The 24,851-nt window shown below is 42.1% G+C and overlaps 1 pseudogene; it reads left to right on the top strand.

Annotated features, from left to right (window-relative positions):
* The first annotated feature begins 9,957 nt into the window (after positions 1-9,957).
* On the top strand, positions 9,958-24,027 carry LOC136318306 (histone-lysine N-methyltransferase PRDM9-like; annotated as a pseudogene).
* The last annotated feature ends 824 nt before the right edge of the window (positions 24,028-24,851 follow it).

Below are 24,851 nucleotides of genomic sequence, written 5' to 3' on the forward strand. Positions count from 1 at the left end.
TCATGCTCGTAGGGCATGAGGATGTTCAGCAGCCCATATTCGAAAGTTATGGCGATGAACATGTCCAAAGATATGGAAGGTCACATCATCGCTAAACACAATCTTCTGCAAAAATCTTGCATCACTGTCGATCTTATGAAGCATATCTGTAGCAAACAAGCATTGTGTGGGTCTATCCGCCAGTATCATAGCAAGCAAGAGCCACAATTTGTACCCCGTAAAACAGAGACATTTCTTTAACACCTTATGAACTGTAGTCTTGCTTAGGTGTAATTCTCGAGCAGATGCACGTGCAGATTTTTTAGAGCTCCTTAGGGAGCTATCCCGTATAGCCTACAGACTTGTCACTGACTGACAAACTACCAGAACGGGTTTTCTCCACCAAAATGCCAGTTTCCTTCACTTGCTTATCCCACCGAGTAATGTATTCCTATGTGGTGGCACTTCATTATAAACGTGCCAATATTCACATTGCACTTTGGTCATGGATTCGAATTTAGCGAGCCACAGAACACACTGAACTTTCCTCTCTACCGTCCACATCTGGACTGCATGGCTGTGGGCTGCTCCTCTGTATACACGGTGTTACGTCATCATCTGTGCATGTGCACATGCTGCCACATCATCCTACAGAAACTGGAAGAATTTTCCTTTTATTTGGTGCAGATTTCACATTTCTATCATCTTTTGTTGCTTTCTTGTGACTGGTCAAAAGTGCACCATGACTTTATGGACACACTGTAAATGAGTAAGAATAAAAAAAATGTGACAAGAATGGGAAAGCTGTGCCTATGCCCATCCATAAGAACCAACATGGGAGAGAAGGTGGAGAAAACCTTTAAAAATAATTTGGAAGAGGTAAAAGGCATTCACAACAAACAAAAAGACCTACAGAGTACCTTGTCTGCCAAACAGGGCGGTAGCAGAGAACCTGGGCTGAAACAAGGCCATAGCTGGGTCTGATCTGGGAGAGAGGTGGCAAATTAGCAACACAGTAACTACTGGATAGACAGAAGTGTCAGAGGATGGAAGGGTGGGTTTGAACAACAGTCAGCCCCAGAGGCAGGGAAGAGCTAATAATAGAAGAGCATGAAGAGTCCAGCACACTAAAATATTTGTGATCCACACCAGTGTGTCTTGACAAATTGGCTGGGGTGCAAAACCCTAGAATTCCAATGTCAAGGTCATTAGGGCTTAAATCCAATTGTAATGCAGAGACAGGTGGAAAAACCCACATGAAAACTTATATTCTACAAACTCAGCTGGAGCTTTTGTCTGTGTGGGAAGAAATCCTGTGTGAGCTCCACAGTCAAGTATTTGGAAATGAAGAGGTAACAGAGAAAGGCCAAGACCCAGGAAAAATGTGCAAAAATAACTTTATCATCAGCATCTTCTCATTGATCAAATAAAAAATATGCCACAGTGAGTTTTCAAACAAACAAACAAAAAAAAAAACAGAAAAGAAACTCCATGGTGTGTTTTCCAAGTATACTGTAGTGTTAAAAGCAGTCATGCAAACACAAACATATCTTCACAGGTTAAACATTTACACTGAACTCAGCTCCAGAAAATAAGAACTACTAACAGATTAATTCATGTGGATTCTTTTCAGATAGCATATAAAACCATTCATAATATGGACAGTATGAAGATAGACTGACTTTTCTCTCTAAATTCTCAGGACGAGCACAGAGTAAGTACTCAATAAATATTTGTTCACTAATATTTATTTTTACATTCATTCATCCCATAAACATTTACTGTGCTTCTATTATATGCCAGGCACTGAGCTCAACACTGGTTGACTATAATGCGTGAGACAGACTCGGTTTCTGTCTTTATAAATACTCCTCTGTCATGGGGAAGACAGAAGGGAAGGAAAAATACACATAAATAAAATAATTGTAAGTTGTGATAAGCACTAAAACAAAGAACAGAAATGGGCAGCTACTATAGCTCAAGCAGTCAAGGAGGTCCTCTGAAAGTTTCATTTAAACTAATGCTCTGTACCTCTAAGAAGACCATGATAATGCTAAAGAATCCAAGAAGCCTGAACCCAGTTTTAAGTTAGAAGTGTTTTGAGGGAGTCGCAGAAGAAGACATACAAATGACCAATTCAATATTTTTCATGTCCAAAACACTCAACCCCATTAAACATCAAATATACACAAATGAAAACAAAATATGCCTTTATCTATCAAATACAAACATTTTAAAAATAATACTCAATGTTGGCAATAGTGAACTATATTGCTCTAATTCTAAGAAAATAAACAGGTGAGCGCAGATACATATTCACACACTCCATACATAGATGAACACATACGTATATAAAAATACAATCTATATGTATAACATACATAAACACATATAAAACTATGTATATACACACATGTACATAAAGCACTATATACTATACACATAGGTGTGTGTGTATATGTGTGTATGTGTACCACACACACAGTAGTATACACAATTTTACTGTTTTTTTCTCAAGCTTTCTCATCTTAGGAAATGCCAACAGAACCCAATCAAGTCATCAAACCAGAATGTAAATAGTCATGCCTGATTTCTCTTTCACTCATGTCTCCATCCAATCCACCAATAACTCCTGTCACTTTTGCTTCCAAATATCTACAATCCAGCCATTTTATTCCATTATTCCTCCACCATTATTACCCTAGGGTACACAACCTCTTCTCTTGACTAAACTTTTGCAGTAGCCTCCTGACTGGTTTCCACAGTCTTGGCCGCTTCCAAGCCATTCTCCCTACAACAAACTCAGCTCATATCATATCCTGCTTAATGCCTCTCAGAGGTTCCCACTGCCCTGAGACCACCTGCAGGTCTACCTGTAGAATGGCAGCAAATGTCACAAATATGCACTGTCATTCACACAAGTCAGTGATTATGGAATGAACAGAATGCTGGAGCTAGAGGAGAGTTTAGGCACCACTGAGTGATCTGATCCCTTTATTTTACAAGTAGGGGACACAAAGCCAAGAAATAAAAAGCAACTAAAACAAGACTTCCGGTTTAAGTCCTACAAGTAGGAAGCTTGGAAGTTCTTATGCCCATCCTCAAAAGAGAAAAGAGCTAAACAAGGTGAAAATGAAATACTCCTCCTGGATCCAAAACAAAGAATTGAAGTCTGAGGAAAAACCAATATCTCAAAAATGTATAGACATTTGAATAATGGGAATCTTTATTATATGCGGCTTAAGTGTCTGTTTGTCGCCGATAGCTTATTGGTTGCTTGCATAACTGTACTAGCCAATGGGGTGAAGTTGCCACGGCTGAACGCAAATTGAGCGGGTCAAGGGGAAGGTGAACATTTGTTTGCATTGGCAATCATCTGCTTTTGAAACAATTTAAGGCTGAACGCAAATTGAGCATGTCAGGGGGAAGGTGAACATTTGTTTGCATTGGCAATAATCTGTTTTACATAAAAACTACATCTTAACATAATTTCTTTTAAGACTGCCTCCTAGAAAATACAGGACTGAAGAGGAGAGAAAAGGAGCTAAAGCTGCACAAAAACGGCTTTCTCGACAAAAAGAAACCACTGAGCAGAGAAAGACAAGGCTTGCTTCAGTCGCAGAGCAAACGCGTCTTTCTTGGCAAAATGAGACTGATGAGCATAGAGAAACAAGGCTTGCCTCAGATGCAAGACAGAAAAGCCTGTCTCGACAAAATGAGTCCCTTGAACAAAGGCAGGAGAGAAATGCAAAAAAAACGACAGAGTAATGCTGACCGAAACGCAAAAAGGATTAAAACAGTTTCAAACAGAGAAACTTTAATTTTTGAGCATTCCTCTGGTGACATGAATATTAAATGTGAACACTGTCAGTCCTTAAACTTCAAGTTAGAAACTAATCTATTTGACCGGTGGCAAGAAAGGGTTTTCTCAATGTTGCAAGTACGTAAACATTGTAGTTCCACTACTTGAGAAATATCCACCACTCTTGAATACATTATTGACTAATTAGCATCCAAATAGCAAACAGTACATGGATAGCATTCGATCCATTCATAGTTCGTTTGCTTTTGCGTCCATGAGAAACAAACCAATTGACTTGCCTGGACCAGGACTTTATTGCTTTCGACTTCATGGTCAAGTTTACCATCAAACTGGAACTTTGTATCCTTCTGACGGGAAAAGAAAGTTTGCTCAATTATATATACTTGATCCCTCAGAAGCCAGTTTGGCATGTTCAGAATGGAATAAAAGAGTTCCTGAGACCTTACTTAATGAAATGGGGAAACTATTTCAAGACATTAACCAATTTGCACGTAAAATAAAAAAATAATTGATGCAAGGCGAGCTTAAAAATGATGGAAAGATCTACACAAAAAATGTGTAAAAAGAGATCTTTGACATGTAAATTAACATTTTATTATTTAAATCATCTTTATTTATTGAGCTAGCGGTGGCTCTTAAGAAATGTATCACCAGTGGTTTCCTTCATTGCACTCTACTTTAAGCAATTAAGCAAGTAGAAGGGGGAAACCCCATGGGGCACTAAGCAAAGGGGCGTCCTCGCCACCTGCCCTGTGTAATTCAGTTTGAATTAGCAGACACCTTTGCACAAATCATTTTAATTACAATTTATAATATCTAGAACAGCGGTCATTTCATATGACCACCGAGCTCTCTAGTAAGGGCATATCAGAGCAGAAGCCTGTTGCTGCAGCCAATATCAGACTCTATTTAAGAACTCTCCAGTGGGTCCAAGATGGTGACATATGTAAACGCTGAGCTAGCACCTTCCCAAAAACCCATCGAACGTAACCCTTTACTTTGAACAATTCCTCCTGAAAGACAACTGAGAAACAATTAAAGAGCTTCGGCACAAGAAGTCAGAGAAAGAGAGACAGAGACAGAGGAAGAGGGATTTATAGAGAAACCTGAGGAACCATGACAGCTCTGCAGGGGGTGAAGGAACAGCTCAGGAACTAAGAGACCAGTGAGTTCCACTAATTTCACCACCCAAGCATGTGGATAGAAGACAGGAGCTACATCCACACTCTCTGGCCACCCACAGGATGCTGCAGCTCATCCACAGCCACCCCTCCTGGAGCAAAATACAACAGAATCATGAGAACAGCATAGCTTGTATGAAAGAGTTACTCTTCCACATATCAACCCAGCAGGTAGGTATGGCAGGGTGACACTTTGCCCACTGAGCTGCATGTGCATGTGGGGCTCCCCAACCTAAAGAGAGTGCAGAGCTAGCAGACACTCTGGTACCAGCTGCAGGACTATTTGACCCAGAGAAAGTGCAGAGATAGTGGGTCACTACTGGCATTACCCCTCCTGCAAAATGTGGAGCCAGCAAATGCGCTATGGTCTGCAGAGAGGACTGCCTGATCAGAGAAAGTGCAGAGAATGGGGGGTGCTGCTGCATGCCCTGGTCGGGCTGCTCTACTCAAAGAAAGCACAAACCTAGCAAAACCTTGCAGCCCAGTGTGCAGTGAGGGGGCAATGCTGTGCATGTGCACAGGGCTGCCAAGCCCCAAGACCGTGAAGAATGTACAAATTAAAACTGTGTCACCCAGGCTGCCCCACCAGGACAAAGGGTGGATGTAATGGGGGGTGAGATTCAAGAAAGCAATCAGGTAACCCAACGCAGTCCGTGCTCTGACAACACATAATTAAAACAGGACACGCAGAGCACACACCACGCAGCCCCTTTTGCACCAGGCAGCCCTGCCCAGATTAAAAGGCAAGGAGGCTCACACACCCCAGGTGGCCCATTCAGAACCCACTCCTTCAGGCCAGGTGACAGGACAGGCACTGCATGCACCTCCCCCCAATGAAAACCGGCAGGCTGAAACTACTCAACACACAATGTAACAAAGACAACCTGTTCAAGACTGGGTGAATGACTATTCCATTCAACTCAAAAAAACAAAAACACACAGTCAAAGAAAATGGAGAGACAGAAGAATATACCCCAAAAGAAGGAACAAGAAAAAAACTCCCGAAAATTAAGCTAATGCAATAGATGTGGGTCAATGAACAGATAAAGTATTCAAAGCAAACAGTCATAACGATGTTCAATAAACTTGAGAGTAGAATGGAGGAACTCAGGAGAGCGCATGAACGACAAGAAAATGTAATGAGCTCATCCAGCTTGAGCGCAGACTCACCAGCTTGAGTGTGAGATCATAGACATGACCTCATGATCACCAGTTGAGCCTAAAGGTCGCTTACTTAAATCCCAAACCGCAGGCTTCAGCAAGGGGGTCACTGACTTAGCTGGAATCCACGACCTGGCCTGTCCCTGCATCCCTGGGGCTGGCCCACCTGTCGCCTCTTAAGACACCCAATCGCGAGCGCACACACATGCGCCCCTGGGCCAAGCAGTCAGCCTCAGCTCCATCTCCCGCGCAGGCACGTCAGGGCTGATCGTGCAGGGTGGCCGGAACATGGACCAAAACTGTATCCCGTGAAGTGGCGCTGGGGGAGCGGCGGAAATGGCGCTTGGGGGCAGCCAGGACCCAGTGGGGTGAGGGGCGGTTCTGCGGAGGCTTTACGAGGTCACGTGGCTGCATCTTCCCCCAGGCACCCACGACTTCAGGGACATCTGTGCCTATTACTACTGGGAGGGCCACCTTGGGCGACTGGGCAAAGGTGCGCTGCCGCAACATGGTGAGGAACCAGGAGGCGCTGCTGCAGAAAGGTGATGGGGCCCGGGGACCAGGCGGGGACCGCGGGGTGGCACACAGGCCGGCCCAGTGTCGGCTATTCTCTGTTGGCAGATAAAATATATTATGCTCACTTTGTTAAAGATGGCGCTGCCCACGTGGGCGCCCATCACCCAGGTGTGTTGGGGGCGGTCTGTGGCCAGGCAGGATCCTTGTAGCCTGGGGCTTGTTTGTAGGACTAAGCCTTTCCCACCCTTTTTGTTGTGGGGTGGTACAATTCCATAATGCTTCAGATAAGTGACTTTGTATTAGAGACTTTCCTATTTTGCATATTGGATTAAAGGTTTTGAATCTACACTCTAAAGGGGGGCAGGCTGGGAGCTTGCTCTCTTGGTTACTGAGATTAGCATTAGAGAGGAGAGCAGAGAAAGGCCACATGGAGGAGGCCAAGAGAAGCAGCCATGATGGCAGAGTGCTGAAGGAAAAGCCAGTTTGGGCAGAGAGTAAATGGGGAACAGAGATGAATAAGTCTGTTGAGCTAGAAACCTTTGATTCTAGGAAACTCGGATAAGTCAGTAGCTACGTGAGCACTGAAGAAGTGGTTTTTGGAGCCCAATGTGTGTTTTACTTGCCTGCCAAGTGCAAGCTAGAATTAAAGATGATGGCCCATCAGCTTTTGGCTCCACTGTTTCTTTAACAACTGTACGAATCCAACATGAACCAGCATGGGCCAGGCAGCTGTGATGGTGGCTGTGGCTACTGGCTTTACATGCTCCTTCAAGCGCTTCCCTTTGGGGACCATAATTGTTTCTCCCCAAGGCCTCAGAGTCCCTCAGCCCTCTTTCAACATAGGCAGGCCGCCAGACCCCCTGCGGAAGACACTGAGGCCTCGCATGAAGAATGAACTCAGAGGCAGTGAGGTGGAGTCCCAGGCAGGTGGAGTCCGCAGGCACGGCACTGCCCTTTAGAAACCAACCCAGGGTGAGGTCCCTGCCTCTCAGCAGCTAACAAGGGACAGAGCTTACATTTAGCAAACAGTGAGATGCAAACAGTTCATTGTGCAGTACGAGGTGATTTGCTACACTGCTTCCATGTGTAAATATTTACACATATTTGTAGATGTGTTAATGAGCAGGAACAGTATAAAAGAATAAAAGCCCATAAGAAATAAAATTTTTATTTAGAGAGAGGAGTAAGAAAAAAGAGAGAGAGAGAGAGAGAGAGAGAGAGAAAGGAGGCAGACAGGAGCAGGAAGTATCAAATTGTCATAGTTGCTCCTTGTATGTGCCTTGACCAGGCAAGCCTAGGGTTACAAATTGGTGACCTCAGTGTTCTAAGTTACTGCTTTATCCACTGTGCCAACACAGGTCAGGCAAATTTTTTTAAAAAATTAAAAAAAAACAAAAGACAGTAAGAAGAAAGTGTAATGTTAAAGAAATAGACTTTCTGTCAAGTTAAGGGAACTTTATTATATTTTTCACATGAACAGCCAATTTTTTTCTTTTTCTTTTTATTTCAGTGGGAAATAGAGAGAGAGGGAGGGACAGACAGAGGCAGACTGGCTGAAAGTGAGAGAGATGAGAAGCATGAATTTGTCATTGCAGCTCCTTTGTTGTTCATTGATTGATTTCTCATATGTGCCTTCACTCGGGGGGCTACTGCACAGTGAGTGACCCCTTGCTAAAGCCAGCTACTTTGGACTTCAGCCAGAGACAATGGGGTCATGCCTATGATCTCATGCTCAAGCTGGCAACCCTATGCTCAAGCTGGTGAGCCAGAACTAAAGCCGGATTAGCCCAAACTAAAACCGGCAGCTTCAGGGTTTCAAACCTGGGTCCTCAGCATCACAGTCCATCCTGGAGAAGCAAGATCCTCTGGACAACACTCTAGATGAAAATTGGGTAAGAGAAAATCATTTGTAGATTTCAGCTGCTCTGAACACTGGGCCAACACTCTATCCACTGAGCCACTGGCTAGGGCTTAAGTTCAATGTAAAATAACTGACAGATACAAGTCCAATAAAAACATCTCTGATAATAGCAACCGTATACTGTTCGTGTTCTATAGGCAGGCCTTTCCTAAATGCCTTACATATACTGTGCCCTTAATGAATAACTAAAAGTTAGAAAGTTAAACCCCATAATGGGAAGATGTACAAACAAATATTGTATTGGCCATTGACTAAATAACTGACAGATACAAGTCCAATAAAAACATCTCTGATAATAGCAACCGTATACTGTTCGTGTTCTATAGGCAGGCCTTTCCTAAATGCCTTACATATACTGTGCCCTTAATGAATAACTAAAAGTTAGAAAGTTAAACCCCATAATGGGAAGATGTACAAACAAATATTGTATTGGCCATTGACTACAGTCAGTGTAGAGGCTTATTATAGTCCTCTAGAAAGGCTAATAAGTATGGCCTATATATGTGGAGTAGACTTTGGATAAACCTAGATTTAAGCTCTACTAAACCGAGAGTGAATGTAGCACTGGAAATTTCAGAAAATCTTACAAACTCTCTGAGCTCTTGAATGCTAATGTGTAAGGTGAAGATACGTGCATATATTCTTTGACAGTATTCAATTAAATTTATTTTTTTGTGTGTATTTGTTTATGTTTTAGGTACGAAGAAGGGAGATAGTGAGGCTGACTACCATATGCACTCTTGCCAGGATCTACCTGGGAACTCCAATTCTTGAGTACTGAGCTGTTCTTTAGCACCTCAGGATGATGTGCTCTAGCTAACCAAGCCATCCTCAGCGCCCAAGGCCAATACTCAAAACAGTTGAGCCACTGGCTGCAGGAATGAAAGAGGGAGAGGGAGAAGTGGAGAAGGAGATGGTCACTTCTCTTATGTACCCTGACCAGAATCACACCTGGGACATACACTGGGCCAACACTCTATCCACTGAGCCACTGGCTAGGGCTTAAATTCAATGTAAAATAACTGACAGATACAAGTCCAATAAAAACATCTCTGATAATAGCAACCGTATACTGTTCGTGTTCTATAGGCAGGCCTTTCCTAAATGCCTTACATATACTGTGCCCTTAATGAATAACTAAAAGTTAGAAAGTTAAACCCCATAATGGGAAGATGTACAAACAAATATTGTATTGGCCATTGACTACAGTCAGTGTAGAGGCTTATTATTATAGAGCCTTATTCCTTAGTTGACAAAGGAAAATATAGAGAATATAGAAGAACAGGTGATAATTTAATGGGAGGAGATTGTGAGTTTTTGGACAAAATAGAGACTAACACTCCAGACTCCACCAAACTCACTCTTCTCCAACTTAGAACTCAGGAGAAAGGAGACTGAAGTAAAGATGTATAGCCTACGAGAAAGAAAAGGCCATGTGTACCAAGAGGTCAGCGAGCCCCAGGATGATGACTACCTCTGTAAGTGACCCTCACAAAGCATGTTATCTTTTAATACAATAATTTCATCTGGTCATATGGCCCTTAGAGAATTCTGTTCACCTAGGGACGTGCACTACACAACTGAGGCTCAATGATATGAGTTCCTGGGCTCACTCTGATGCTCTTTGTGTCCAGGAACATGCACTACACCTTCCCTAATCCCTGTTGCTCTCACCCCCAGATTGTGAGAAGTGTCAGAACTTCTTCATTGACAGTTGTGACGTGCATGGGCCCCTAATATTTGTAAAAGACAGTGCAGTGGATAAGGGGCATCCGAACACTGCAGCCCTCACTCTGCCTCCTGGGTTGAGAATCAGACCATTGGGCATCCATGAAGCTGTGCTTGGAGTGTGGAATGAGGCATGTGCCCTGCCAGTGGGTCTGCACTTTGGCCCTTATGTGGGCCAGATCACAGAAGATGAAGAGGCAGGCAAAAATGGATACTCTTGGCTGGTGAGAAGTATTTACCTCTTTCTCCGTCTTGTAACTTCCCACATCACTTTCATGGGTTGGTGGGACCTGCCCTTCTACATACTAGGACATGGATGGAGACAATATGGTTAGTTTTGCATTCAGAGGACTTTGCACACTATGGAACTCCTGATAACTATCACAGGTTAAGTGAGAGCGAAGTGGTACAGACACAAAAGAATGCCTCCTCCCATCCCTGAGTAGACGTCAACTCAGATGTGATGAGTAAAAAAAATATCAGGTGCTCCCAAGTGGCAGTGCATGCAAGCTGAAAGACTTTAGTTGACAGTAGGGTAAAATAATTCTTTTATTACCTTCTCATCCAAAATAACTCTTTATATTTTCTTCCTGAAATGCAGATCAACAAAGAGAGAAACTGCCATGAGTATGTGGATGGGAAGGATGAATCCTTGGCCAACTGGATGAGGTAAGGCCAAGAAGTTTCTGAGATTCACGAAAAACAATTATCCCTCTCAGACGCATACATCTTTCCTTCTCATCATGCCTCCCTCAGTGGTCTCCCTCAATCCTCTGTTCCTCTTTTATCTCCATTCAGTGCTCTTTCAAGGAAAGAAGTATTTAGATGAAAATAGGAGATAAAAATATAGCATATGTCCTCAAAATATAAATCTCTACAAATCTAGACATTTAGGCACTGGAGAACAAATTTTGAGGGCCTGGATTACACTTTAATTGAGCTAATCAACATTATTTAAGCAAGCCTTTACTATAACCCAGTTTGGAGGAAGGTATGCATTCCTTAAGCAGATCATATAACCCATCATCTTATGGAGGACATATTGCAAACAGAGTGAAACAATTGATTTTGAAAATGTTTAAGTATAATTTTTCTATTTTTGAGAAGTGCACAGTGCCAGGATACCTAACCCAGAATAGCCTAACACTGTGAGGCCAGCAAATGATCCCAGTCTCACTTCTTTTTTTTTTTTTTTGTATTTCTTTTTTTTTATTGTATTTATTTTTAATGGGGTGACATCAGTAAATCAAGATACATATATTCAAAGGTAATATGTCCAGGTTATCTTAAAGTTCAATTATGTTGCATACCCATCACCCAAAGTCAGATTGTCCTGTCACCCTCTATCTAGTTCTCTTTGTGCCCCTCCCCCTCCCCCTTCCCTCTCCTTCTCCACTCTCCCCCCGTAACCACCACACTCTTGTCAATGTCTCTTGGTCTCACTTTTATGTCCCATCTACGTATGGAAAAATGCAGTTCCTGGTTTTTTCTGATTTACTTATTTCACTCCATATAATGTTGTCAAGATCCCACCATTTTGCTATAAATGATCCGATGTCATCATTTCCTATGGCTGAGTAGTATTCCATAGTGTATATGTGCCACATCTTCTTTATCCAGTCATCTATTGATGGGCTTTTTGGTTGTTTCCATGTCCTGGCCACTGTGAACAATGCTGCAATGAACATGGGGCTGCATGTGTCTTTACAAGTCAATGTTTCTGAGTTTTGGGGGTATATACACAGTAGAGGGATTGCTGGGTCATAAGGTAGTTCTATTTTCAGTTTTTTGAGGAACCACCATACTTTCTTCCATAATGGTTGTACTACTTTACATTCCCACCAACAGTGGATGAGGGTTCCTTTTTCTCCACAGCCTCTCCAACATTTGTTATTACCTGTCTTGCTAATAATAGCTAATCGAACAGGTGTGAGGTGGTATCTCATTGCCGTTTTGATTTGCATTTCTCTAATAACTAAAGAAGATGAGCATCTTTTCATATATCTGTTGGCCATTTGTATTTCTTCCTGGGAGAAGTGTCTGTTCATGTCCTCTTCCCATTTTTTTATTGGATTGTTTGTTTGTTTGTCGTTGAGTTTTATGAGTTCTTTGTATATTTTGGATATTAGGCCCTTATCTGAGCAGGTGTTTAAAAATATCATTTCCCAATTAGTTGGCTGTCTGTTTATCTTATCAATTTCTCTTGCTGAACAAAAACTTCTTAGTCTGATGTAGTCCCATTCATTAATTTCTGTTTCACTTCTCTTGCCTGTGGAGTCAAATTCATAAAATGCTCTTTAAAGCCCAGGTCCATGAGTTTGGTACCTATGTCTTCTTCTATGTACTTTATTGTTTCAGGTCTTATGTTTAGATCTTTGATCCATTTTGAGTTAATTTTAGTACAGGGGGACAAACTGTAGTCCAGCTTCATTCTTTTGCATGTGGCTTTCCAGTTTTCCCAGCACCATTTGTTGAAGAGGCTTTCTTTTCTCCATTGAGTGTTGTTGGCCCCTTTATCAAAAATTATTTGACTATATATATGTGGTTTTATTTCTGGACTTTCTATTCTGTTCCATTGGTCTGAGTGTCTATTTTTCTGCCAATACCATGTTGTTTTGATTGTCGTGGCCCTATAATAGAGTTTGAAGTCAGGTATTGTAATGCTCCCAGCTTCATTCCTTTTCTTTAGAATTGCTTTGGCTATTCGGGGCTTTTTATAGTTCCATATAAATCTGATTATTTTTTGCTCCATTTCTTTAAAAAATGTCATTGGAATTTTGATGGGAATTGCATTAAATTTGTATATAGCTTTGGGTAATATGGCCATCTTGATTATATTTATTCTACCTAACCAAGAACAAGGAAAATTCTTCCATCTCATAATGTCTTTTTTGATTTCCCTTAACAATGGTTTATAGTTTTCATTGTATAAGTCCTTTACATTCTTTGTTATGTTTATTCCTAGGTATTTTATTTTTTTTGTTGCAATCGTGAAGGGGATTATGCTTTTGAGCTCATTCTCAAATGTTTCATTGTTCGCATATAGAAAGGCTATTGACTTCTGTATGTTAATTTTGTATCCTGCGACCTTACTGTATTGGCTTATTTTTTCTAGAAGTCTTTTTGTGGATTCTTTGGGGTTTTCAATGTATAGGATCATATCATCTGCAAAAAGTGATACCTTTACTTCTTCTTTTCCGATATGGATGCCTTTTATTTCTTTGTCTTGTCTGATTGCTGTGGCAAGAACCTCTAGTACCACATTAAATAAGAGTGGAGAGAGTGGACAACCCTGTCTTGTTCCTGATTTAAGGGGGAAAGCCTTCAGTTTTGTGCCATTTAGTATGATGTTAGCTGATGGTTTATCATATATGGCCTTTATCATGTTGAGATATTTTCCTTCTATACCCATTTTGTTGAGAGTCTTAAACATAAAATTGTGTTGTATTTTATCAAAAGCCTTTTCTGCATCTATTGATAATATCATGTGGTTCTTGTTCTTTGTTTTGTTGATATGGTGTATTACGTTAACCGTTTTACGTATGTTGAACCATCCTTGAGATTCTGGGATGAATCCCACTTGATCATGATGTATTATTTTTTTAATATGTTGTTGTATTCGATTTGCTAGTATTTTGTTTAGTATTTTAGCATCTGTATTCATTAGAGATATTGGTCTGTAGTTTTCTTTTTTTGTGCCATCCTTGCCTGGTTTTGGTATAAGGGTTATGTTTGCCTCATAAAATGTGTTTGGAAGTATTGCTTCTTCTTCAATTTTTTGGAAGACTTTCTGTAGAATAGGAACCAAGTCTTCTTTGAAGGTTTGATAAAATTCGCTGGTATAGCCGTCTGGGCCTGGACTTTTATTTTTGGGGAGGTTTTTAATGGTTTTTTCTGTTTCTTCTCTACTAATAGGTCTGTTTAGGCTTTCTGCTTCTCCTTGACTCAGTCTAGGAAGGTTGTATTGTTCTAGGAATTTATCCATTTCTTCTAGGTTGTTGAATTTAGTGGCATAAAGTTTTTCATAGTATTCGACAATAATTCTTTGTATATCTACGATGTCCATGGTGATTTCTCCTCTTTCATTTTGGATTTTGTTTATATGAGTTCTTTCTCTTTTTTCCTTGGTAAGTCTTGCCAAGGGTTTGTCAATTTTGTTGATTTTTTCAAAGAACCAGCTCCTTGTTCTATTAATTTTTTCTATAGTTTTTCTGTTCTCTATTTCATTTATTTCTGCTCTGATTTTTATTATCTCCTTTCTTCGCCTGGTTTTGGGTTGTCTTTGTTCTTCTTTTTCTAGTTCCTTAAGGTGGGAAGTTAAGTGGTTCACTTGGGCTCTCTCTTGTTTGTTCATATATGCCTGAAATGATATGAACTTCCCTCTTATCACTGCTTTTGCTGCATCCCATAGATTCTGATATGTCGTATTGTCATTTTCATTTGTCTGTATATATCTTTTGATCTCTGCACTTATTTCTTCTTTGACCCATTCATTCTTTAAAAGTATGTTGTTTAGTTTCCACATTTTTGTGGGATTTTTTCCCTCTTTTTTGCTGTTGAATTCTAGTTTCAAGGCTTGATGATCAGAAAATATGCTTGGTACAACTTCAATTTTTCTGAATTTGCTGATGTTGTTTTTGTGGCCCAACATATGGTCAATTCTTGAGAATGATCCATGTACACTGGAGAAAAATGTATACTCAGTCACTTTGGGATGAAATGTCCTGTAGATGTCTATCATATCCAGGTGCTCTATTGTTTTGTTTAAGGCCACTATGTCTTTGTTGATTCTCTGTTTGGATGACCGATCTAGAGCCGTCAGCGGTGTATTGAGGTCTCCAAGTATGATTGTATTTTTGTTAGTTTTTGTTTTAAGGTCAATAAGTAGCTGTCTTATATATTTTGGTGCTCCTTGGTTTGGTGCATATATATTAAGAATTGTTATGTCTTCTTGATTCAGTGTCCCCTTAGCCATTATGAAATGGCCATTTTTGTCTCTGAGTACTTTTCCTGTCTTGTAGTCAGCATTATACGATATGAGTATTGCTACACCTGCTTTTTTTTGGATGTTATTTGCTTGGAGTATTGTTTTCCAGCCTTTCACTTTGAGTTTGTTTTTATCCTTGTTACTTAGATGAGTTTCTTGTAGGCAGCATACAGTTGGATTTTCTTTTTTGATCCATTCGGCTACTCTGTGCCTTTTTATTGGTGAGTTTAATCCGTTTACATTTAGTGTAATTATTGACACTTGTGAGTTCCTCATTGCCATTTTATAGATTGCTTTCTGTTAGTTTTGTGCCTTGTTTGATTCTTCTCTTTTGTTTTTCTATCTTTTGTTTTTATTTGGTTGTGTTCCATACATCTTTCCTCTGTTGCTATCTTTTTTAAATCATGTGCTTCTGTGGTGGTTTTTTCAATGGTGGTTACCATTAAGTAATGAAAAGGGTTCCTACCCTGTTCATTGTAGTGCACTATTTTGTGAGTACTTTTGCCCTCCATCGCCCTTTGCTACTGTTAATCTTCATCCTCTCCCCCCCTTTCTTATTGTTGTCACAGTTTAAAGTTGGTTTTGTTATGTTCTTCTTGGAGCTTTTACTTCTGGCTTTGTTGTTGTTGTTTTTTTATTCTTTGTATCTGATTGGAGAACCCCCTTTACTATTTCCCGGAGTGGGGGTTTTCTGGTGATAAATTCTCTCATCTTTTCTGTATCTGTGAATGTTTTTATTTCTCCTTCATATTTGAAGGTTAGCTTTGATGGGTATAGTATTCGTGGCTGAAAGTTCCTCTCTTTCAAGACTTTAAATATTGGGGTCCACTCTCTTCTAGCTTGTAGAGTTTCTGTTGAGAAATCTGATGATAATCTAATGGGCCTTCCTTTATATGTTGTATTCTTCTTTTCCCTGGCTGCCTTGAGAATTTTTTCTTTGCAGTTGGTTTGTGCCAATTTTATTACGATGTGCCTTGAAGTAGGTTTGTTGGGGTTAAGAAAACTTGGAGTTCTGTTTGCTTCTAGAATTTGAGGTTGTAGTTCTTTCCAGAGGCTTGGGAAGTTCTCATCTATTATTTGCTTGAGTATGTTCTCCATTCCATTTTCTCTCTCTTCTCCCTCTGATATACCTATTATTCTTATGTTATTCTTTTTGATGGAGTCAGATAATTCCTGCAGGGCTATTTCATTTTTTTTAATTTTTGAATCTCTTTCTTCTTCTCTTTGTTGAGCCTCAAGTTGCTTGTCTTCTATTTCGCTGATCCTCTCTTCTATCTGGCCTGTTCTATTAGCTAAGCTTGTTACCTCATTTTTCAGCTCATGAATTGAGTTTTTCATCTCTGTTTGATTTGTTTTTATAGTTTCAATTTCCTTGGAGATATACTCTTTGTGTTCATCGAGTTGTTTTCTGAGCTCCCTAAGTTGCCTTTCTGTGTTTTCTTGTATATCTCTGAGTATTTTTAGAATTTCTATTTTAAATTCTCTGTCGTTTAACTCCAAGGTTTCCAATATCTTAAATTTTTTCTCCATAGATTTTTCCTCATCTCTCTGTGTTACCTCTCTATCTTTTGTATCCATGATATTAGATTTTCTCTTCTTTAATGGCATCTGAGGGTGGTTTTCTTGATAGTATTAATGAAATTTTATAAGGAATAAAAGGATAAAAAAATAAAAATAAAAATTGCGCGTTTTTTTTTAAAAATTAATCATTAAATAAAGAAAAATAAAATAAGATAAAAATTTGAGGAAAAAAAGGGAATAATTCCTTCCCCTCCTTTTTTCCTCTCCTCTCCTCTCCCCTCTTTTTTGGAAAATCTTGTGATGAACTGTGAATTATATTGTATTATATAGAACAAACAATACCTGTAGTGGAGGGCCTGAATTGGGGAGAATATAGGGGTAAAGGAAAAAGAAAAACAAAAAGAAAAAAAATAAAAGAAAAAAATATTTATAAATAAAAAAGGGGGGAGCAGTATAGACCCACAAAAAGCAAATTAGGAAAAAATTTGGGTCAAGAATAAAATGTTTTGCTTTTAGGTGTTGTCTGACTCAGAGTTATGATGAGAGGAATAAGAGGGAAACAGGAAAAAGGGGTGGAAAATTAAAAAATTACTATTGTATTTAGTGGAACAAGAACTAGATAAAATGGAGAGCCAGGGATGGGAGCACTGCTAATGTGTTAAAAAGGTGAAGTAAAAACCCTCCAAAATGCCACAAACTTAAGTTTGAGTCCCAGATAAGATAATTTGTTCGTTATTGAAGTTTGAATGAGAGAAGACGTAAAGGAGACAGGAAGAGACTAATATAGAGGGAGAAAAGAGAGAGAGAGAGAGAGAGAGAGAGAGAGAGAGAAAAGATGGAACCACTTAAAGAAGAAAAAAGAAAAAGGAGGAGAGAGAAAGAGAGAGTTAGGGGTTTTGGATTGCAACCCTCAAAGAGAGAAAGGAGGAGGAAAGAAAAGATAATGGGAGATGTAACACTTATGGGTAGTGTAGTTCAAAGAGAGGCGAGAGTAAGACTGAGAGAGAATTAAATGACCAAATTGGAGTAGAAAAAAAAATCAAGAATGAAGAAAAGAGACACAGATGAACAAATATAATAAAATGGGATAGGTTATAAAATCTGCAGATTATTCTTGATTTTGAGAGGTTGTTGTCTTGCTTTTTCTTTTCTGTCTTTCTGGTCGGTGACTTTGTACCCCGGGTTCTGCCCCTGTGGCACGCTCTGGAAGAGGTTTGCAGTTGATAATTCTCTATGGCGATGTCATGTATTGGGCTTCAGTCTCGTTGGCAGTCGAGGTTCATTAGTGTTTATAGGCTCCAACAGTGAGAGGATCTCTCACTGTGAGAGTGTTCCTGGAGCCTCTCTCCTAGTCTTTCCTTCCACAATTAGAAGCCTGATAATCCAGCTATGGGGTTGCTGTTGCCTCTGCCTGGATAGTAAGAGTCTCAAAGAGCTGGCAACTCCCCACTCTATTCCCACTCAGCACAGGGCTCTGAGTAAGGCTCAGTCAGTCAGACCTGCCAGCATAATCAGGCATGGCTTCCTCTCACTCAAAGACCTCTGGCTCTGCCCCTCTGTGGGATAACTCGAGTGCCCACTCCTGAGGCGTTTGGAGGAATCTCTAGCCCACTCTCCGTGCGCACCCACCAGGATGTCAGACCAGACAGGTCACACTTCGAGTGAAATCCCTACCCACACGGAAAAGATCGAGCTTTGGAATTGGCTTTCGCTCTATCCTCGTGCGGCTTTCCCAAGGGGCTAGGGCTGCCTGAGATTCCACTCCTGGCCCGCTCACAGACCTGCTCCTCTGTGTGAAAAACACGGGTGCCCACCCCTGAGGAGTTCGGAGGAATCTCCTGTCCACTCTTCCTGCGTGTGCACTGACCAGATTATGAGGCTCAGGCATCCGGGACGCCTCTCACTCCAAGAAAGCCCTCTGCCCACACGGAAAAGTTACTGGGTTGGAATGGCTTTCGCTCTGTCCCCGTGCGGCTTTCCCAGGGCGCTGGGGCTTCCGCTCCTGGCCCGCTCACAGGCCTCTGACTCTGCTCCTCTGAGGGAAAACACGGGCGCCCACCCCTGAGGAGTTCGGAGGAATCTCCTGTCCACTCTTCCTGCGTGCGCACTGACCAGATTATGAGGCTCAGGCGTCCGGGATGCCTCTCACTCCGAGAAAGCCCTCTCCCCACACGGAAAAGTTACTGGGTTGGAATTGGCTTTCGCTCTGTCCCCGTGCAGCTTTCCCAGGGTGCTGGGGCTTCCGCTCCTGGCCCGCTCACGGGCCTCTGACTCTGCTCCTCTGAGGGAAAACACGGGCGCCCACCCCTGAGGAGTTCGGAGGAATCTCTTGCCCACTCTGCGTGCGTGCGCACTGACCAGATTATGAGGCTCACGCGGGACGCCTCTCGCTCCGCGAAAGCCCTCCTCCCGCACAGAAAAGTTCCGCTGTTGGAGTTGGCTCCAGCTCCCTCCCCGTGCCCGGTCCCCTCAGGGCGCTGGGGCTCCTAGGAGATGCTGCTTTTTGCCCACACAGAGGCCTCTGACTTTGCTTCTCTGTGGGTTAGCACGGGCGGCGCCCACCCCTGAAGTGTTCGTAGGAATCTCTTGCCCACTAACCACACCAACCAGGAGATGCGGAAAATGGCTGCCCCACTTGTCTTTCTTTGTCTGGGTTTGGCGCACGCGTGTTAGCTTGAATTGCCCAGGTTTTTACATGGCTTGGATCTCCGTGCCACAGCCTGGTTTGGCTGTTTGTACCGCAGCCTGGAACTATTCAATCTGTATGCCCGCCTTAGTTTCTATCTTCTCAGTTCTCAGTGAAAGCCATCCTGTTTGGATTAGAGAGGAAGGCGGAGCATTTCTTACTCCTTATTTCCCCCGGAGTTTGACCATATATTTAGCCAATCTTTCGCTCGATCCTACCTTCGGGTGTGTTGTGAAGCATCTGAAGACTCCAAGGATAGGTTTTTCTGTTTCTGGTTGAAGTACTTGTTGAGTTTATGGGGAGATTTTCAGTATTGCTTCCTACCGCGCCATAAATGTGATGTCATCTCCCAGTCTCACTTCTAACTAGACCTGAGTTCTGAAGCCTGCAGAGAAATGATCATTGGCCACTTCCATGAGGGGATCTTTTATCAGAGGCCACAAAATGTGAATAAGGTATTATTGTTCTTTATGATTTTGCTAAGACAAAGAAACCTCCAAGTCCAAAACAGTTGGCTCAGCGGTAGAGCATCAGCCTGACTGTGGAAGTCCAGGATGTGATTCCCTGCCAGAGCACAGAGAATCACTCATTTGCTTCTTTGTCCTTCCCCAACTCCTTTATCTCTATCTCTCTCTTGCCCTCCCACAGCCAAGGCTCTACTGAAGCAAAGTTGGCCCCAGCACTAAAAATGGCTCCATGGCTTCTGCCTCAGGCACTAGAATGGCTCTGGTTGCAGTGCAGCAACACCCCAGATGGGCAGAACATCACCCCCTGGAGGGCATGCCAGGTGGATCACCCTCGAGCGCATGGGGGAGCTTGTCTGTCTCTTCATTTCTCACTTTGGTGGTGCAGGGAGACCTCCAGTTTTATGTGGGAACTTGGGTGAGGCATCAAATGCTGCCTAAATAAAATGTGAGGAGAATGGAGAAAGGCCTCTCAAGAAAAGATTGCCTTGGGCTGAGTATTGAATGATGTGAACTAATCTAGACACAGAGTTCAACATCAAGTAGCAAGTTATGTGATATAAAACAACCTGAGTTAGTTTGGAAAAGCTAGAGGTCACTGGGGTTTACGACCAATCAGGGTGGAGGTTACATCTGGAATTAGCTTTGGAAAGTGGTATTAGAAAGGATGAGCACCATAAGCAGGACCTGTAGATAGGAAGTCATATGACATTGTGACAGGCTCAGACATTGAACAGAAGGTTCTTTGGGAGCACAGTTGGAGTGGGTGATATAGGAGTTTGAGTGTCAGGTGCAGAGATGGACATTGATCTAAGAGGTAGTAGGAACTCATTGCCTGTGGGTTGCTTCTCTTTCATCTGCCTCAATCCCAGGTATGTGAACTGTGCCCGTGATGATGAAGAGCAGAACCTGGTGGCCATTCAGTATCGCAGGCAGATTTTCTACCGAACCTGCCAGGTCATCAAGCCAGACTGTGAGCTGCTAGTCTGGTACGGTGATGAGTATGGCCAGATGCTGGGCATCAAGTGTGGCAGCAAGCGGAAGAGAGAGCTCGCAGCAGCTAGAGGTGGGCACAACTGTTCTTCAAAATGGAAAAAAAAGAGGGAACTCTTCTTAGAAATTTTCATGGTACACTCTAAATAAGATTTCAAATCAGATGCTTCAGATATTCAGGATTCATTTAAAATGCCTTTAATTCTTAGAAAACATCTTTATATTTGTACTTTTGATTTAATTTTTTTCAGTGAGAGGATGGGAGATAGACATTTTCCTTCATGTGCCCCTACTAGGATCCACCCAGCAACCCAAGTCTGGGGTCCATGCTCAGATTAGCTGAGCAATCCTCAGTGCCTGAGGTCAACACTTGAACCAACTAAGCTATTGGGCTGATGCTGGAACCAATCAATCCACTGGCTGTGGGAGGGGAAGAGAGAGAGAAGGAGGAGAGGGAGGAGAACAGAAGCAGATAGTCTCTTTTCATGTGTGCCCTGACCAGGGATCTAACCTGTGTTGTGCACATGCTGGGCCAACACTTTTTCCACTGGGAAAACTGGCATGGGCCTGTTTTCTGAGGGCCACTCCTGAAAGCATATAGGGTAACAGAGGTTCAATAGATGCCCAGAAGCCTGGAATGCAGTGCTGTGATCCAAGCTGAGACACTGGGGACCTTTCTGAGTGAGGTGGGATAATGGTGCTGTTCTCGGCTATAGGGGGGCTTATTCTCTAGTTTTGCTTTGTTAATTTTTGGAGAATACAAAAATTCAGTGGGGAATCCTCTCAGAGATTACTTTATCTCCTAGTGAGAGAGGATTATGGATTAGCTGGATGGGGTGGGAGTCAGCAATGTAAGAAGTATTATTGGTGACCCTGGCTGGTTAGCTCAGTTGGTTAGAATACCATCCTGTAATACCAAGGTTGAGCCAGGTCAGAGCATATATGAGAAATGACCAATGACTGCATGTCTAGGTAGAACAATGAATAAATGCCTTTCTCTCTCTCTCTCTCTCTTTCTTCTTCTTTTTTCTCCTCTTCCTCCTCTTCTTCTAACTCTTCCTCTTTTTGTCTCTCTAAAATCAATCAATTTTTAAAAAGTATTGTTAGAAAAATATTGTGAAAAAGATTTCCTATTGTATATGAAATGGGCTGACACTGAATAAAATCAAGAATAAATATTTTATGTGAAGCTTGAGGAAGAACATATTTTTAGTTTGTCATCTGTGGGAAACTTTAAGGGAAGAAATTCTTAGTTGGGGCCAGTGGTCTTTCTAAATAACTGTGTTAAAAGCTACATGTATATAGGAAAGGTCAGCATTGCTCCACCCATACAAGAACTGAAACCGACCCTGGTGTTACTTGACAGTCCTTCATCTGGCAATGCATAAAAAGGACCATTGATGTGGGCTTTCTGGATTTTTAAAGAAGACACAGTACATAAAAATGAAAAGAGAAAACAGACTGTAAAGAAATACTTTCTGGAAGACAGAGATTACACTGTCAACCCCATAAGAATGACTTGTGGGACAGGTCTTAGCAAAACATATGACCCAGGCAGCATGTCAACATCTGTCCTGACCAAAATTTTCTCTTTCAGCAGAACCACAGCCAGAGATACACCCATGTCTCTTCTGCTCTCTGGCCTTCTCCAGTCAGAAATCACTAAGCCAACATGTGGGACGCAATCACCCCTCTCATATTCGCCCAGGAACATTTGCAAGAAAATACCTCCAATCAGAGGATCCCTGCCTAGAGGATCTAAATCAGCAGCAGCAACATACTGATACTCACAACTGGGATGACAAAGCTGAAGGTCAAATGGTCAAAGAAACATCCAAATATTTGCTTAAAAGGAACAGGCCAAGGAAGATTTCAAGGGCTTTTTTCAAACCTTCCAAAGGACACCTGGGAAGCTCTAGTGAGCAAGAGAGAATGCTACAGGAAAGGCCAAGCAAAGGCCAAGAAGTGAATTCAGTAGACACAGAAAAACTGTCTATGAGAGTAAGAATGTCAAGAATTATAGCTGTCAAGTATGGAGAGTGTGGGCAAGGCTTTGATGATGGGTCACATCTCTTCAGACTCCAGAGGACACACTCAGGGGCAAAAACTTATGTTTGCAAACAGTGTGAGCAAGGCTTTACAAAAAAGTCATATGTCCTCAGACATCAGAGCACACACTCAGGGAAGAAGCCCTATGTTTGCAGAGAGTGTGAGCAATGCTTTTCACTGAAATCATCTCTCCTCACACACCAGAGAACACACTCAGGGGAGAAGCCCTATGTCTGCAGGGAGTGTCAGCGAGGCTTTTCACAGAAGTTACATCTTCTTACACACCACAGAACACACTCAGGGGAGAAGCCCTATGTTTGCAGAGAGTGTGAGCGAGGCTTTTCACAGAAGTCACATCTCCTCAGACACCAGAGAACACACTCAGGGGAGAAGCCCTATGTCTGCAGGGAGTGCGAGCGAGGCTTTTCAATTAAGATATCTCTTCTCAGACACCAAAGAACACACTCAGGGGAGAAGCCCTATGTTTGCAGGGAGTGTGAGCGAGGCTTTTCACAGAGGTCGAATCTCCTCACACACCAGAGAACACACTCAGGGGAGAAGCCCTATGTTTGCAGAGAATGTGAGCTAAGCTTTTCACTGAAGTCATCTCTCCTCAGACACCAGAGAACACACTCAGGGGAGAAACCCTATGTTTGCAGAAACTGTGAGCAATGCTTTTCACAGAAGTCAACTCTCCTCAGACACCAGAGAACACACTCAGGGGAGAAGCCCTATGTTTGCAGGGAGTGTGACCAAGGCTTTGCACTGAAGTCAACTCTCCTCACACACCAGAGGATACATTCAGGGGAGAAGCCCTATGTTTGCAATAAGTGTGAGCGAGGCTTTTCACAAAAGTCAACTCTCCTCAGACACCAAAGAACACACTCAAAAAAAGCCCTATGTTTGCAGGGAGTGTGAGCGAGGCTTTTCACAGAAGTCAACTCTCCTCAGACACCAGAGGACACACTCAGGGGAAAAGCCCTATGTTTGCAGGAAGTGGGAGCTAGGATTTACATGAAAATCAGTTCTCCTCAAACACTAGAGGACACACTCAGGGAGAAGCCGTCTTTTCAAGAAGGGTGAGTGAGTCATTGGATTTTACTTGCATCTCCACAGCCATAGCCACCACACAGGTCGTACCCCAGCTTTGAGGGGACATCAGATGACGTATACTGACCACTTACCCTCCTAAGACTGTAATTAGTACAGAAGTAACTAGTTAGTTAAACAAGTTCTACACTTTCATGACAAGAGATGAGCTCGACAAATACATAGTTCCTTAAGTTGTATGAAAATTTCAACACCAATATTCTCTATGGTCACTTGGCCTCCTGTTCTAACAAATCATATCTTTATAAAACTATGACACCCACTTACCTCATTACCCCCCATCCCCATCACTGGAAGCAGAGAATTCCCAGGTGACCACAGAGAACTTACACTGTCAGACACAGAAACTCAACCCTGGAAACATTGAACTCTGTAATCAATCTACTAAGGTTACTGCCCAGTGAGAGGGATTTGAGACAGTCCCACTAGGGAAAGGGATCTTTGATTCCCAAGAAGTGGAGCCTTCTCTCCGAGTAGGCTCATCACCCCCTCCCTTGGCTTTCTTTTGATCATTTCCTGGTTTTCTCTGATCTCTGTAGTCTCATTGGTGAAAATCAGGGAGAAATATGTGCATGTCCCTGTGCCTGGTTCAGTCTGGGCACCTGGTTTCCCTCACTGTCCCTTCAGGGTGAGAATCTCATGGTGTACATCACATGGATTCCAGATAATTCCACAGTGGTTTTCAATCTCAGCTCTGCTCTCACCAGCTGTGTTACCTAAGGCTAGATTCTC

The sequence above is a fragment of the Saccopteryx bilineata genome, unplaced genomic scaffold (assembly GCF_036850765.1).
Source record: "Saccopteryx bilineata isolate mSacBil1 unplaced genomic scaffold, mSacBil1_pri_phased_curated manual_scaffold_29, whole genome shotgun sequence".
Taxonomy (NCBI): domain Eukaryota; kingdom Metazoa; phylum Chordata; class Mammalia; order Chiroptera; family Emballonuridae; genus Saccopteryx; species Saccopteryx bilineata.